Here is a 15,620-nt window from a genome sequence, read left to right on the forward strand (position 1 = left end):
GAAAGCAAAATCCAAATAGAGAAAGAGAAAAATCGCACGGGTGAGAGAGAGAGAGAGAGAGAGAGAGAGAGAGAGAGAGAGAGAGAGAGACGAAGGCCAAAAATAAAAGACAAGAGAGATAAAGAAATTGCACAGAAAAGTTTAAGAGAGAGAGCCACAATGGGACCCGGGGAAAAGCAATAAGAATTACGAGAGACGGGGCGAAAAATGTGTGGGAATGAGAGCGAAAAGAGAGGGATTCGAACCCAGGCGCCGGGCAGCATTTTTGGGAACATTGAGTTTTTTTGCACATGATTATTGATTATTTTGTATCATCGTAGCACCCGTTCGTTAGTGATTTATTTTTGCCTAATATATCTATCTATCTATCTATCAATCTATCTATTTATCTATCAATCAATCTATCTATCTATATATGTATATATATCTATCTATCTATCTATCTATCTATATATATATATATATATATATATATATATATATATATATATATATATATATATATAGTGGTAGGCGGGGCGCTCTCCATCCACTCAGTCGATGTAGTGCTGCTCTTGGGGAGCTGCCCTTTCCTCTCTTCCCTCTTTCTCTCCTTCCTTTCTCTTATGCCCTTCTTTCCTACTTTCTTTTCTCTTCCTTATTTCAACGGGTGACTCAACACTGAGTGATAAGCCAAATGGTGTCCTGTACTGTACACCAGGAAACAACTTACTACGCTGGGTGGTAACCATATAACCAGACTATGGCTCCTGGTGGTGTAGTGGGTAATTGAGGCTATCCAATCGGATTGAACCGGTGTACGCTTATATACAAGGGGGATTGGGGATTATTGCTCATTTAATGCCACTCAGGGATGAATGAGGCTGGTCACTCTCATCTTAAATGTGAGGACCAACTTGCTGCTAGGTCCTCATGTGGAAACACTGGATTAGATTATATTTAAATAGATAGATAGATAGATAGATAGACATATATATATATATATATATATATATATATATATATATATATATATATATATATGTATGTATGAATGTATAGAGAGAGAGAGAGAGAGAGAGAGAGAGAGGTAGATAGATGGATAAATAGGTAGAGGATAGGTAGATAGATAAATAAATAAATAGATATTGATATGGATAGATTGACATAGATACATAGACAGATATAGATATTGATATATATGTTCCGGAGGGAATCTATCTCTACTGTATATTAAAATTGTACATAAATATCATACTAGAAAATATGTAGGATTGACAATTACTTTCCTAAATGGAAAACACTGGCACTGACACGGAAAGAGAGCCAACTTCTTTTTGTGCAGACATTTTTTTGCATGTGCATTTATGAGGGATTAAGAGCAGTATTCACGTCATTCTTGAGTTTCGCTAACACCAACATAGAGGCAAGTGACAAAGACATGGTAACCACGGGTCTTTGTACAACCATGGGGCAGCGGTGCGTGGCTTCTCCCTCGCCCTGTAACAGCTGTAAAGAGTTTCCCACGTTAATTGCACCTCGTCCTCGTTTTTTTTTTTTTTTTTTTGCCTTTCTTTTCTTTTTCCCATCTCTCCTTTTCTTTTTTCCATGAATATACTCTGTTTCATAAACAGCCTCGAAAGACCTGACAGGTTTGTTACTGTTTCCTTTCATTTGTAGTCCTTTGTAGTTCACATATCCTTCTGGTTTCTTCTCCTTCCTTTTCTTCTCCCTTCTGCTCTTCCAGTTCTGCCACTTCATCCCACTTAATTCACCATTTTATGCCACAGTCATTGCTGTTTCCATCTCTTTTATATTATTTGAACTGTTTTGACCACCCAAATAATCGTCATTAGACCTAAATGAGTGCAATAAGTAAGTAAACAAATAAGTGGCTCTAGCTGACAGATAACATCGTGCCCGTGCGTGTGGATGCTTATAGCTGTAACTGTAAGGTGGAGTTAGGATCTGGGGACTGGAATGGCGAGTGAATGAGGGTGTGACACATTTTTGCTGGAGTACTTTTGATATCTCTCCTTATATCAGTTTTCTTTTCTTCTTGCAGGATGGACTCCACCAATCCATAGGTGACGATGATGACAATAAATGATTAATTACATAAGTCTCCCCTCACACACTCTTCCACATTCTTCACTTGATCTGCGTTTACCAATTTAGTCCCGTTATTTTACTCCACCCTGTCCATCCTATCGCATATATCCCTACCCTCATCCCTTAAGCTATCCTCTCACCTTCTCTTACAACATATGCAATAGAACCAGGGCATAATTTTCCCTGTATTACATACATTTCCAAATTATCTCCAGGTTTCACCATTTTTTTATTTACGTTATTCAGAGATCAATGTTTCGTCATGTGTAACCTCATACTGTGGTCTTCATAGGAGTGAAGTTTAACGTTGTGACAGGATTCACAACAGTTAGTGTACTATCTATCACTTCGAGTATAGCGTTTAAGTAAATTTATTTTTGTATATTTTATTTTACTTATTTCTCGACACGGTTATTAAATAACGAGAAATCCTCCACAGTGGAAGGGTTAAAACTGTCGTCTCTTCTCATTTCCTGCAACGTATGTGTGGAAACAGGTTCTATATTTCCACCAATTACACAATTTTACTGAACTCATTATATATTTTTTTACACTACGCAAGACACTGTATTGGTCTAAATGGACTGGAATTGCCTGCATTAGGTAGAAATGGATATGAAGGAACTAAATAAGCCTCAGTAGACCAGAACTTCCTTGACTGGTCCATGACTGATCTGACAGAACATGAAGTGAAGTGAACTGAAGGGAGTGGACCAGAAGTGCATCAAAGGGTCCGGGAGGCTGATTTCCTTTCCATGTACCTTTTTGCATTTTTTCTTATCCAGGAAACTTCAGGGTATGTTAGGTTTGTTTCCGTAGCATCTGGGTAGGTTAGTCTGTTAGTCATTTAGGTTAATCTGTTCCATTAGGGCGGGTTAAATTGTATTTGTTTTCTTTTATAGTTTCAGGTTAGGTTATTTTGTTAGAGAGGTTAATCTCTTTCGTTAGGTAAGGGTAGGTTAGATTTCCTTTCTTAGTATCAGGTTAGATCAGATTGTTAGTTATTTACGTAATAAGTTAATGTGATACTTCGGGTTTATTTGGATTTGTTTTATTAGTGTCACGTTAGGTTAGTCTGTTGGTCATTTGGTTAATTTGTTATGTTAGGTCAGGGTAAGTTAGGTCTATCTTCTTAGTATCAGGTGAGGCTACTTTGTTAGTTATTCGGCTAATTTGTTACGGTAGGTTATGTTACATTAGGTTCAAGTTAAAAAATCAGAATCAAATGAAAGAATAACCATGCTGAGAATACCACACTTAGCTCCTCCTGGAAAAAGGGTTTCCAGAAATGAAACCTGTGTCTATAACTGACTAGAATTGATTTACCTGGATCAGAACTAATGTGACCTGAGATGTGGTCAAGGAATTTAAAAGATCAGAAATTGCATGACCTAAGTCAGTGTCTGACCCTGAAGGTATGAGAGACATAAACAACTAAGAAGCGAATGGAGTGGACGTGGACTGAAGTGACTGAACTTAATGTGGAGTGATTGTACCTGATGTGAAGTGACTTAGCCTGAAGTTGATTCTTATGCGTGCGCTCGTGCGTGCGTGCGTGCGTGCGTGCGTGTGTGTGTGTGTGTGTGTGTGTGTGTGTGTGTGTGTGTGTGTGTGTGTGTGTGTGTGTGTGTGTGTGTGTGTGTGTGTGTGTGTGTGTGTGTCTTACATGGTACATCTTAGCAACAAAAGTTTTATGGGATGACAGACGTACATACTTTACCCCGAAAGACGAACAGTGAAGTCAAAAGCGGAAATAGTTAATGTAAAATTCGGTAATGTAATATGTATACGAGAAAATGTATACAGTAAGGACACTGATTAAAGACGTCTGTTTCACTATTATTGTATACACTGACGATAAAGGGCTGGAGGTCGTTGGTAGGAGGAAAGATGGACGATTTGCAGTGTCTTGAATTTTGTTGAAAATTCTGTGTTGTCAAGTATTTGTCCCCCACCTACACTTACCTTTGTCCCAAATGAGACAAGAGAGAGAGAGAGAGAGAGAGAGAGAGAGAGAGAGAGAGAGAGAGAGACAGACAGACAGACAGACAGACAGACAGACAGACAGAGAATGATCCGAAGTTATAAGTTAGGTTTATACAGATTTACGTGTATCAAGGATGCCTGGAGAGATGTAAGAGAGGGATTTTAACATTACGTGCTAGGGAAACAGGTACTTGTAAATGACCCCTCTCTCTCTGTCTCTCTCTCTCTCTCTCGTTGCCCTGGCCTCTATTTACCATGTTACTCCTTACTTTGATCTTGTGTAATTCTGTTCTATCACTCCCTCTCCCTTCCTCTCTATCTCTATCTCTGCTTGTCAAATTCGCTCCACCGTCGTCTCTTGAGCCTACAGATTCCGCTTATTATTAGTACATTTACAAATCGGAAAATTAATTGAAGTGTCGCAGCATCTGCATGAGGAAATAATAAGCTCTATAACTTTGATTTAACTCCTTCTTGTTCACCCTTGCTCATTCTCCCGCATTAATCTCTCTCTCTCTCTCTCTCTCTCTCTCTCTCTCCTTGCTCTTTCATCTCTCATCTCCTTCCCCTCCTTGTTTCTCCTCTCTTCTCTCATTTTCTCCCCTTATAAGACTGAAAGCGAGGTGGTTTGAGGGCAGTCTTAAATGCCCTTGAGTGGGATCTCTGAATCCGCACAATTGGTTGTTCCGTAAAATTATCCTCCAGAGTGAAAGAGAAAGAGAGAGATCTAAGGAAGAAGTACAGATGGAGTGAGGATAATGGAAGGGTGTATATGGTGATGAGACTTTGGTTCTTTAAGTAGGCTATGAAGGAGTTGGAAATGAAAACTGAGGTGGAGAAAGAGGTGGTTTGAAGAAGAATGAGACTGAGAAGTACAGGAAGGGGCTGTGAAGGGAAGCTAGTTGGAAGAGGAAGATGAAGAAGAAGATGATGATGATGATGCTGGATGAGAATAAAAGGGAAAGGAAAAAAGGGAAGAAAAATATGAGGGAAATGTGAAAGTATATGAAGAAACGTGGCGTGTCGTGGGAGACGATGACCATGACGAAGATGAAGACGATGACGACGATGAAAAACATGAGAGAAAAAGAAGACAAATAATAAGAAAGTATGAAGGTATATGAAGAAGGGTGGCGTGCCTCAGATCTTTATTGAGTGGTTGTAAGACTTCCAAACAACTTCTTCCTTATTTCTCCTCTTTCCCCTCCCCTCCTCTTCTCTTCCTTTCTTCATTTTCATCTTCATCTCTTCTTGTTTCCTCTCCTTTCTCACATCTCTTCTCCATTTCTCTCATGCCTTTTCCACTTTCTTATTTTCTTTATCGTCTTTCTTTCTCCCCCTCTCTCCTCTTTTTATCTCTCCTGTCTTTCCATCTTTCATCTCTTCTCATTCCCATTCCTTTCTCACCTCTTTTCTCTCTTCCCTCTCTTTCTTTTCCCTCTCTCCTCCTTCCTCTTTCCTTCTCTCCTTCTCCTCCCCTTCCCTCCCTTTTCTATATGCATGTGAGGGAAGTTGAAAAATACTGTAGACTATTTGGATGCTTCATTTGCGTGAGAAAGGGGAATGAGTGGAGAATGTGTAGGTATAGTCGCGGCGCACGACTCTGATGTTGTCATTATTATATCCTGGTAGCCTATCCGTCAAGTATGCTTCCGATTTCGTATCATATTATACACGAATCATATTACTATACACAAATATATGATACACGGATATTATTATACACGAACACATTATACACGAATCACAGGCATATCATATTGTACACGAAATCGGAAGCACAGTTGACGGGCAGGTTGTCAGGGTACGATAATGACAACCTCAGAGTCGTGTGCCGCGACTTATAGCATTTTTGTATCTGTACTTATGCTATATGTACGCTTCTGTGTATTTATGTGTGTGTGTGTATGGGTTTGTGTGTGTGCGTGTGTGTTCGGTAGGTGGTTGAGGAATGAGGAGGTACCATACTTGTCTGTGTACGTATATGTAAAGCTTCATTGTGTGTGTATATATATATATATATATATATATATATATATATATATATATATATATATATACTTAGGAGAAGGGGAGAGGATTGATGTGAAGGAGGAAACGTAATCTTATTTATCCTTTTCACTCTCGAGAACGTCGTCGATCTTCCAGGAACACACACACACATACACAAACACTTACACACACATATATACACACACGCATACACACATACATACATACACACACGCATGCACACACATACATACTGTATATGCACACACGCATACACACACATACATACATTCACACACGCATAAACACACATACATACTGTATATACACACACGCATACACACACATACATACATTCACACACGCATAAACACACATACTGTACATACACACACAACCCCCACATACATACATACACATATAACCCCCCCACACATATATACACACACATACATGTACAGTAAACACAACCCCCTCAAACAAAATTTACTGGAAGCTTACGGTGCATAAACCACACACACACACACACACACACACACACACACGCAACTTGCAGAAAGCTTAGAATGTATTAATCTCTTTCCTTTGAGCAGCTTCCTTTGAGCTGATAGACAGTCTTTTGTTGATAGGCAACGAGGGCCCGCGTATCTACTGTATCTCCACGTTGCTTTTCTAGCCTTATTTGATCATCTCTTCAGTAAGGCATTTTAAGCTTTGTTTCTTTAAGAAGACTGTTTGTACTGAAAGGGTTAATGAAGGTTATATCAAACCCCCATCTATCATTGCATCTGTCTATTTATCTGTCTATTTATTTATCTATCTGTCTATCTCTCTATCTGTCTGTCTTTCTGTTTGTCTATTTATGTCTCTATCTGACTGTCTGTCTGTTTGTCTATCTATCCATCCGTCCATCCATCTGTCTATCCATCTATTCATCCATTCATCCATCTATCTACCTATCTTTCCCCTGTCCCTCAGCTTGTTCTCCTGATGTCCTTAAATGTCTCTGTGATGTCTCTGCTTTATCTTACGTCACTTTAATTATTCCGTCACTCCTGGTGTTGTCTTCTTGTCCTCAGTCACCCTTCACACGTGCTCTGAGCCTTGTCTTCTTCCTTGATTAATATTTTTCCCTCCTCCTTGTTTTCATTGTTTCTTCTTCTTTCCCTGTTCTAGTTGTCTGTCTTCTTTTCTCCTTATTTCAGTCTTATTCCTTGCTTCCTTCTTTCATCCCTGTCTTTTTTCTTGATTAGTTTCCTTCCCTGCTTCCTCTATGCTTTCTCCCTTCCTTCCTTCCCTGCTTCCTCTATGCTTTCTCCCTTCCTTCCTTCCCTGCTTCCTCTATGATTTATCCCTTCCTTCCTTCCCTACTTCCTCTATGCTTTCTCCCTTTCTTCCTTCCCTACTTCATCTATGGTTTCTCCCTTCCTTCCTTCCTTCCCTATTCTTCCACTTTCCTCCTTTGCTTTCTTCTTGTTTCAGTCTTTTTCTTTGCTTTCTCCCTTCTCCCTTGTCTTCTTTCTTAATTAGTTTCCTTCTTTCCCTCCTCTTTCTTTTCTCTCTCTTTTTTCCTTCCTACCCTCCCTGTTCCTCTAGTTTCCTCTCTGGCTTGTTCCTTGTTTTAGTCTTACTCATTGTTTTCTTCCTTCACCCTTGTTTTCCTTCTTGGTTAATTTTCTTCCTTGCTTCTTCATTGTCTTCTTTCTTCCTGTTCTACTTTCCCTGTTCTTCTAGTTTCCTCCCTTGTTGGTTCCTTGTTTCATTCTTATTGTTTCCTTCTCTCTCTCTCTCTCTCTCTCTCTCTCTCTCTCTCTCTCTCTTTCTGTGTGTGTGTGTGTGTGTGTGTGTTTCATTGCCTTGCCTCGTCTCTGCACACCTGTCCATCATCTGTCTATTTTCTTTTCATAGCGGACACTCATCTATTTTCCCTGCATTTTGTACAAGTCAGCCTTGCTACTGTCATGAACAACTTGACGCCTCCCGTCTGCATACGAAGCGGACTTTTGGGTGAGAAGGGGGGGTCTCAATCTCTAGCCACTCTTTACTGTCCCATTTCCATACTCCCGCCAGCATGCAGGAAATAAGGCTTGTTGGCAGTGTGTGTATGTATATATGTATGGGTGGATGGATGGAGTATATATATATATATATATATATATATATATATATATATATATATATATATATATATATATATATATATATATATATATATATATATATATATTACGAGAGTGGAACCAGTTAATGAATATGAGACTGTCTCGCTGGAAGTGGCTGGGGCACATATACAGAAAAGAAGGCAGTTTAATACAGGATGTGAGAGAGTGGACTGCTAGAGGATGAAGATGTATAGGCAGGCCGAGGGAAACCTGGTTGAGGACAATAAAAAAAAAAGCAGGAGAGGAGTGTTGGTGGAACCTGAAGGAGATGGCAAGAGACAAATATTGGTGGAGAGAGTTCATTGAGGCCCTATGCATCCCTTGGGGTGCCACAGGAAATATATATATATATATATATATATATATATATATATATATATATATATATATATATATATATATATATATATATATATATATATATATATAGTAGAGCGTATGTAAGAGTGGGAAATGCTGTGAGTGACTGGTTTCCCGTGAGAGTGGGGCTGCGACAGGGATGTGTGATGTCGCCTTGGTTGTTTAATATTTACATGGATGGTGTTGTAAGGGAGGTGAATGCAAGAGTTTTAGGTGGTCTGAGTCTGGTAAATGTTGATGGAGGAGAGTGGAATCTGAAGCAGCTGCTGTTTGCAGATGATACTGCACTGGTGACTGATTCAGAGGAGAAATTGAGACAGTTGGTAGAGGAGTTTGGAAGGGTGTGTGAAAGGAGGAAATTGAAAGTAAATGAGAATAAGAGTAAAGTGATGAAGTGTAAGAGGTTGATAGATGGTAGGGGGATGAATATAGTTTTGAATGGTGAGTTGCTTGAGGAGGTAGATTGTTTTAAATATCTAGGGTCACATGTTGCTGTGGATGGAAGAATAGATGTAGAAGTGAAGTTTAGAATAAATGAAGTAGGAAAGGTGCTGGGAGGAATGAAAAAAGTGTTTAAATGTCGTTCGCTTAGAATGGATGCAAAGAGAAGGCTGTATGAGGGTGTTGTGGTACCGACTGCGTTAAATGGGGCTGAAACATGGAATATGGGTGTAGCAGAGAGGAAAAGTTTGAATGTAATGGAGATGAGATGTCTGAGGAGTATGTGTGGAGTGACGCGTATGGATCGAGTGCGAAATGATGAAGTGCGAAGGAGAACTGGAGTTGTTCGGGAGATGGCTGGTAGAGTTGAGCAGAGGGTGTTGCAATGGTTTGGGCATATGGAGAGAATGGATAATAAGCGATTGGTGAAAAAAGATAACTAGATCTGATGTGAGAGGTGTAAGACTGAGAGGAAGACTACGAATAGGATGGATGGACAGTGTGAAGAAAGCGCTGGATGCGAGAGGGATGTCTGTTGAGCAAGGAAGAGTGGCTCTGTGTGACAGAAATAAATGGAGAGAAATTGTGAATGAATAAGTGATGACGCAGCCCTGAGGGGATATTCTCCCGCATTTGGTCTGATCAGCTAGTCAGGTCAGGTGAGGGTAAGGGGATGGGTCTGTTATGATGTGGCAGGGGTAAACCAGTTCTGCTGTCGGGCCCTGCTGTGGATGTCACTGCTTGCATTGCGCAGTTGACCCTTGTGCGGTGTGATGCGGTGAGGATCTGTCCGTTCTCCCCTTTGGGGCTAAGATGCGAATGAATGTGTTTGAATGGATGAGTAAATGGAGAGTGAGTCGTCCTGTCTCGGCTACCTCCCTTTCCTTGGGGGAAGCAGCCTAGGTATATATATATATATATATATATATATATATATATATATATATATATATATATATATATATATATATATATATATATATATATATATGTACAGTATGTATATGGATGGATGGATGGATGAAGGAGTGATGTATGTATTGTATGTATGTATGTATGTATGTATGAATGTATGTATGTATGCAACTATGGATGGATGGATTGATGGAGGATTTATGAATGTACAGGTATGTATGTATGGATGGATGGATGAATGGATTGATGGAGTGCTTATGAATGTATGCATGTATGTGTGAATGGGATGTTTGTATGTATGTATGGGACGTATGTATGGGATGAATGTGTATATGTATACAAGGCTGGTAGCAGTACAGGAGAGATCTGTATGTCTCAAGTTAGTAAAATAGTTGGAAGTTCTCTGTTAAGAATTTCTTCAACCTAACCTACTCTCTCTCTCTCTCTCTCTCTCTCTCTCTCTCTCTCTCTCTCTCTTTCTGTACACATTACTTTATGGTTTGGACTCTGCGAAGGATGCCAACAACTGTCATTGTGTGTGTGTGTGTGTGTGTGTGTGTGTGTGTGTGTGTGTGTGTGTGTGTTCCAGCGTGTTTGTGTCTTTCCAAGTGTCTGTGTCACTTTCTGTAGCAGTTTCTGTAATGAAGTTTTTGTTCCTTTCTTGTCGTTACAAATAAAATAATATCGTTATTAAAGATTTTGAGGTAATATTTTATCTTCATATCATTAGTATTTTATTATGAACACAAAAATGAACATAAATCATTCTCGTTAAAAAAATCCCTTTTACATTAAGAATGAAGTAAAATACGGTACATGAGATCCCGATAGTCAATGGATAATGTTCTTTCTGTTCGTATTTTTCATTCGGAGTATAAAAATTCACAATCCTGTGATCAAGAACACTCTCTCTCTCTCTCTCTCTCTCTCCCTCTCTCTCTCTCTCTCTCTCTCTCTCCCCAGTATTATCATCATAAAACCAAAGCTTTTCGAAAACGGCGAGACTTTGCGGAGCGTTTTCGTATAATCAATGTATTGAGAGTGAACACATTCAGTAATGAGAGAGAGAGAGAGAGAGAGAGAGAGAGAGAGGGAGGTGGGGAGCGAGGAGGAGGAGCCTAAATGTGGTCCTTGGCTCATAGCGTGCGAGAAAGGAATGGTCATATTTTGGAAATCGACCCAGTCCATCCTCTAAATCCCTGGTCTGGATAATTCCCCACCCCTCTACCCTGGGACTGAGCTCTCGACTGAAATGAGATTGCTTGATACTGTGACTGAAGGGAGTGAAGTGAGCTGAAGTGTAGTTTTCTGAAGTAGGACTGAAGTGAGGCCTGAAGGAAACTAACGTCTGAATTAAAGTGTTTAAAGTGAAACTGAGGTGAAGTTTGAAGTGAGGTTTTTGCCTGTCAGCTCAGGGATTGGTCACTGGATTCTGGGACCGAAAGGAGAAGGAAGTGAGGCCTTTGAAATGAAATGTCTTGAGTGAGATATTTTAAGTTGGATAAAAAACCCTTCAATCACCAGACGATTTTAATGGACTACATTTTAAAACTTTAACCTTCTCTAACCCTCAGTAAAAATGTCACTCCCAGGCTGTATAACACCGTCTGCATGTTTTTACACTAAGAAGGTTAAACAAGTTGTTTTTTTTTTTTTTTCCCTTCATTATGAGGCATCTTTCCTGAAAAATTTAAATAAGTTGGTGTGGGAGTGTATAAATATAAAAAACTAGCAGGGGTATCCGGCATTGCCAGGCCATGAAAGCGAACACTCTTATCCAATTTTGTTCTAGTTCAGTCTTTCCTTCTGCTCCAGAAAGACCATGTACCTCTTATGCTTCTCAAGAGGGATTATAAGAGGTCCAGGAACTTTCTATTTCAGCTTTCTCAGACTAATGCACAGTATTTGTGCACATTTGTTTACTATTACCGGTGACCTCAAATGACCTCGGTGAATCTCACAAAGCCTGTGTCCGAACTGGAGGTCATGTGAGTCTCCATGCCAGAAACTTGGCTGCTGGGTTCAGTCGTTCGAGCGTGTATTACCGGTGACCTCAAATGACCTCCAACCAGTGACCTCAAATAACCACGGAGGTAAACCTCACATAGCCTATGTCCGAACTGGAAGTCATGTGAGTCTCCATGCCAGAAATTGGGCTGCAGGGGTACCCGACGTTGCCCGGGCCATAAAGGCGAACACACTGCCGATGACCACAAATGACCAAGATCAGAATTTGACATTCCTATAACCATCCTTGGGTCACCCTGATTCAGAACATATATGGATCTGGGGTCTCTCGCCTTTGGTTTGGGCGTGATTGAAGGACAAACAAACAGCAAATAAACAAACAATGCGGCTCTTTTATAATAAAATATGCCACCGCACTGAAACGATTGATGCTATCATTCTCTCTCTCTCTCTCTCTCTCTCTCTCTCTCTCTCTCTCTCTCTCTCTCTCTCTCTCTCTCGCGTAACCTTGTCCTCTGCTTCTCCTAGTACGATATATGCCTTCTCCCTTTGATCTCACCTCATTCTGCTATGTGTGTGGGTGGGGGTGAGGGGGGTTAGTGTGCATGTGGAAACGATTAATTGGTAGAGAGGTGGAGTGTGTGTGTGTGTGTGTGTGTGTGTGTGTGTGTGTGTGTGTGTGTGTGTGTGTGTGTGTGGTGCGTTTTCTTGAATTTGTTACACACACACACACACACACACACACACACACACACACACAGAATTAATGTTCTGTATACGAACTTCATAACGAAAGACTTCCGTCAAGGTAAATAAAACAGCACGTCGATAGTAAGAATACTACAGAGAAGGTTAAATCGAAAGAGCAAATATTCTTTCTTTACGAGGTGTCGGGTATGTACAGTTGGCCACATATAAACCTGGTACAGCATCAAAGTGTAGCAGAGGTGTGGCATTTGGTACACTTGACAATCTTGACATAATGACATGTTTAATTATGGAACTGACATGAATGAAGGGATGTGTTAAAAAGCAGTTGAAATGACCAAGTAACTGTGATGCATGAACGTCCGAAACCGCTGAGGAAGAAGTGTTACGAAGTCTGCAAAAAAGCCACATATAAAACGGCCCTCAGAACTACCCCCGTGTTGAAGGACGTAAAGTTTAGAGGCCAAATACTTCTTAAAAGTAGGTATCGGCCTTAAGAGCCTTTGACGTTTATTGGCAATTAACGACTTCATAAAATTTGAGGGTCCCTCCCCCCCCTTCCCAGCCGCTCATAAAAACACACCCAATCCACCTGTACTGTCCGTTTTAATATTCGAAACACTTATTATTTAGCGATTTATTGCGACACACTTTTGATAGTCAGATAAAAACTTTGAATTGTCTATGATATGTGGCTTTGATCTGTGGCCTGTTTTTCTCAGTCACAACAGGCGGCCGGATCGACACAACAGCGGCTGTCACTTTACCAGCGCGGGTGTTGACAAAGGGAAAGGTGTGGCAGAGGTGATCAGGAGCTGAGCCGCGGTGATCATCTCACTAACTTTGGTCATTATTATGTTCTGTGGCAAATTAGTCACCCACTGTCTGTCTGCCTATTTATCTATTTGTCTTTCTACCTATTTGTCTGTCTGTCTATCATCTATCTATCCTTGTATCTGTCTATCTGCATCTATAACAATCAATCAATCAATCTATCAATCAATCTATCTATCTGCCTCTTTGTCTATATAACTGTCTCTGTCCACCTATCTATCTGTCTATCTATCTACCTATCTGTCTGTTTATCTGTCTGTCTATCTATCGATCTATCAATCCTATCTATCCATCTATCTATTTGTCAATATATTTATCTGACTCTATATATATATATATATATATATATATATATATATATATATATATATGTGCCTATCTATTCATCTGTCTATCTGTCTGTCTATCCATCCATTTATAGCCAGACGCCTTACTTTCGTATGGGGTGGCCTCAAACAAATCGCCTCCACGTCGCTCTGGCCCTTGCCCTGTCTCTGCTCCCCATCATCCATCCTACCACAGGTACTTCCCTCAGTGTTATCCTTGATGTTCATTTAATCTACCAGTCAAGAAAGACTGGATGAGGGTACATGGACGCCTCTCTCTCTCTCTCTCTCTCTCTCTCTCTCTCTCTCCATCGAACCCTAGCACCATCTGGCTGGCAGCATCGTAACTATACCCGATTTACTTTAACTTGACCTAAAATCGCCATCTCTAATTCCTAAACAATGAGTCGTAACGTGAGATTAACAAAGAAATATGTGGCCAGTCACGAAGAAATGCTATAAAAAAAGATGCAGGGTTACAGTATTGCCATATTCTGCCACTGAACTACGTGAAATAAGCCGCAAAAGGACGAAAATCTGAGCCAGGAATAAACTGACAGTTAACAGAAAAATCCTATGAAAAAGTTGCAGCGTCATAGTGTTGTCTAATTCTGCCACTAAACATCCTGATATAATCTGCAAAAGGACGAAAACCTCGGATAGGTTAAGGCAAAACGACTGGACCTATGCCAGCCACTCGGTCCCCTTCCCCTTTGTCTCAATCTTCTCCCATTACAGAAAACCATCTTCAAGCACAAACGCACGAACAAGCGCCGCATACGAAGCTCAACACCCAAACTCAAGCCAGGACACTTTTGGCCTTCGTCGGTGATGTGAAGGAAACGTGCCAAGTGTACCCACAGTCATCAAAAGGCCGGGGATCGAGATGTGGTACGTGTGTGAGGAGGTGTGTGAGATGATTGCAATGGACCCGAGCTGTGAGGTCCATTTCATTGCCTGCTGAGTAGGGGAGTTGTGAAAGTGTGTGTGTGCGTGGGGGGGGGAGTGGAGGAGATGGAGTAAAGGAAATGTGAAGTGTGTGTGTGTGTGTTTGTGTGTGTGTGTGTGTGTGTGTGTGTGTGTGTGTGTGTGTGTGTGTGTGTGTGTGTGTAAAGGAGGTTTATCATCATCATCATCACCTCCATCAGCGTTACTATCATTACTCTTAATTCTAAAAAAACAAGAAGCAAGATACAATTCAGAAACAAGAACAGGAAAGCATAAAATTAGAAAGACTATAACCTGACTGCCTTGGGAAATCGATCACGTACCCATTTACTCAGTATTAAAATTAATCTCCATAACACCTTCCATTTATACACTGGTCTCAAGTTTGAGATAATAACTTTAACACGTCAGCATTCCGTGATTATACTGGGAGGAAAGTCAAAGAGCAAGTGAGAAAACGTGCTCACACGCACACACACACACACACACACACACACACACACACACACACACACACACACAGAACCCTTAGTACACAAGAACACTTACAAAAAAAAAAAAAAACTCCTCACACATTAACAAAAGTCCTTGCTTTCACACAGGCCGATCCAGCTAAGACTTCAGAAAACCTCGCCGACTTCACACCCCAAGGAATGCGGGCAAAAATACAGATCTTAGGCAATACATCTTCCTCGGCCGCAGACATTGTTGCCGTGTGAACCGGTAAAAGCTGCCGTGCGTGGCCGTGCAATCAGGCGATAGAGGCGGGTTTTTAAGATTCTCTGGGAGGTGGAATGAAGGAGGGGTAAGGGTGTGTGTGTTTGTGTGTGTGTGTGTGTGTGTGTGTGTGTGTGTGTGTGTGAGAGAGAGAGAGAGAGAGAGAGAGAAT

This window comes from Coenobita brevimanus, chromosome 104 (assembly GCF_032717465.1).
Source record: "Coenobita brevimanus isolate Jiangsu-jjx chromosome 104, ASM3271746v2, whole genome shotgun sequence".
Taxonomy (NCBI): domain Eukaryota; kingdom Metazoa; phylum Arthropoda; class Malacostraca; order Decapoda; family Coenobitidae; genus Coenobita; species Coenobita brevimanus.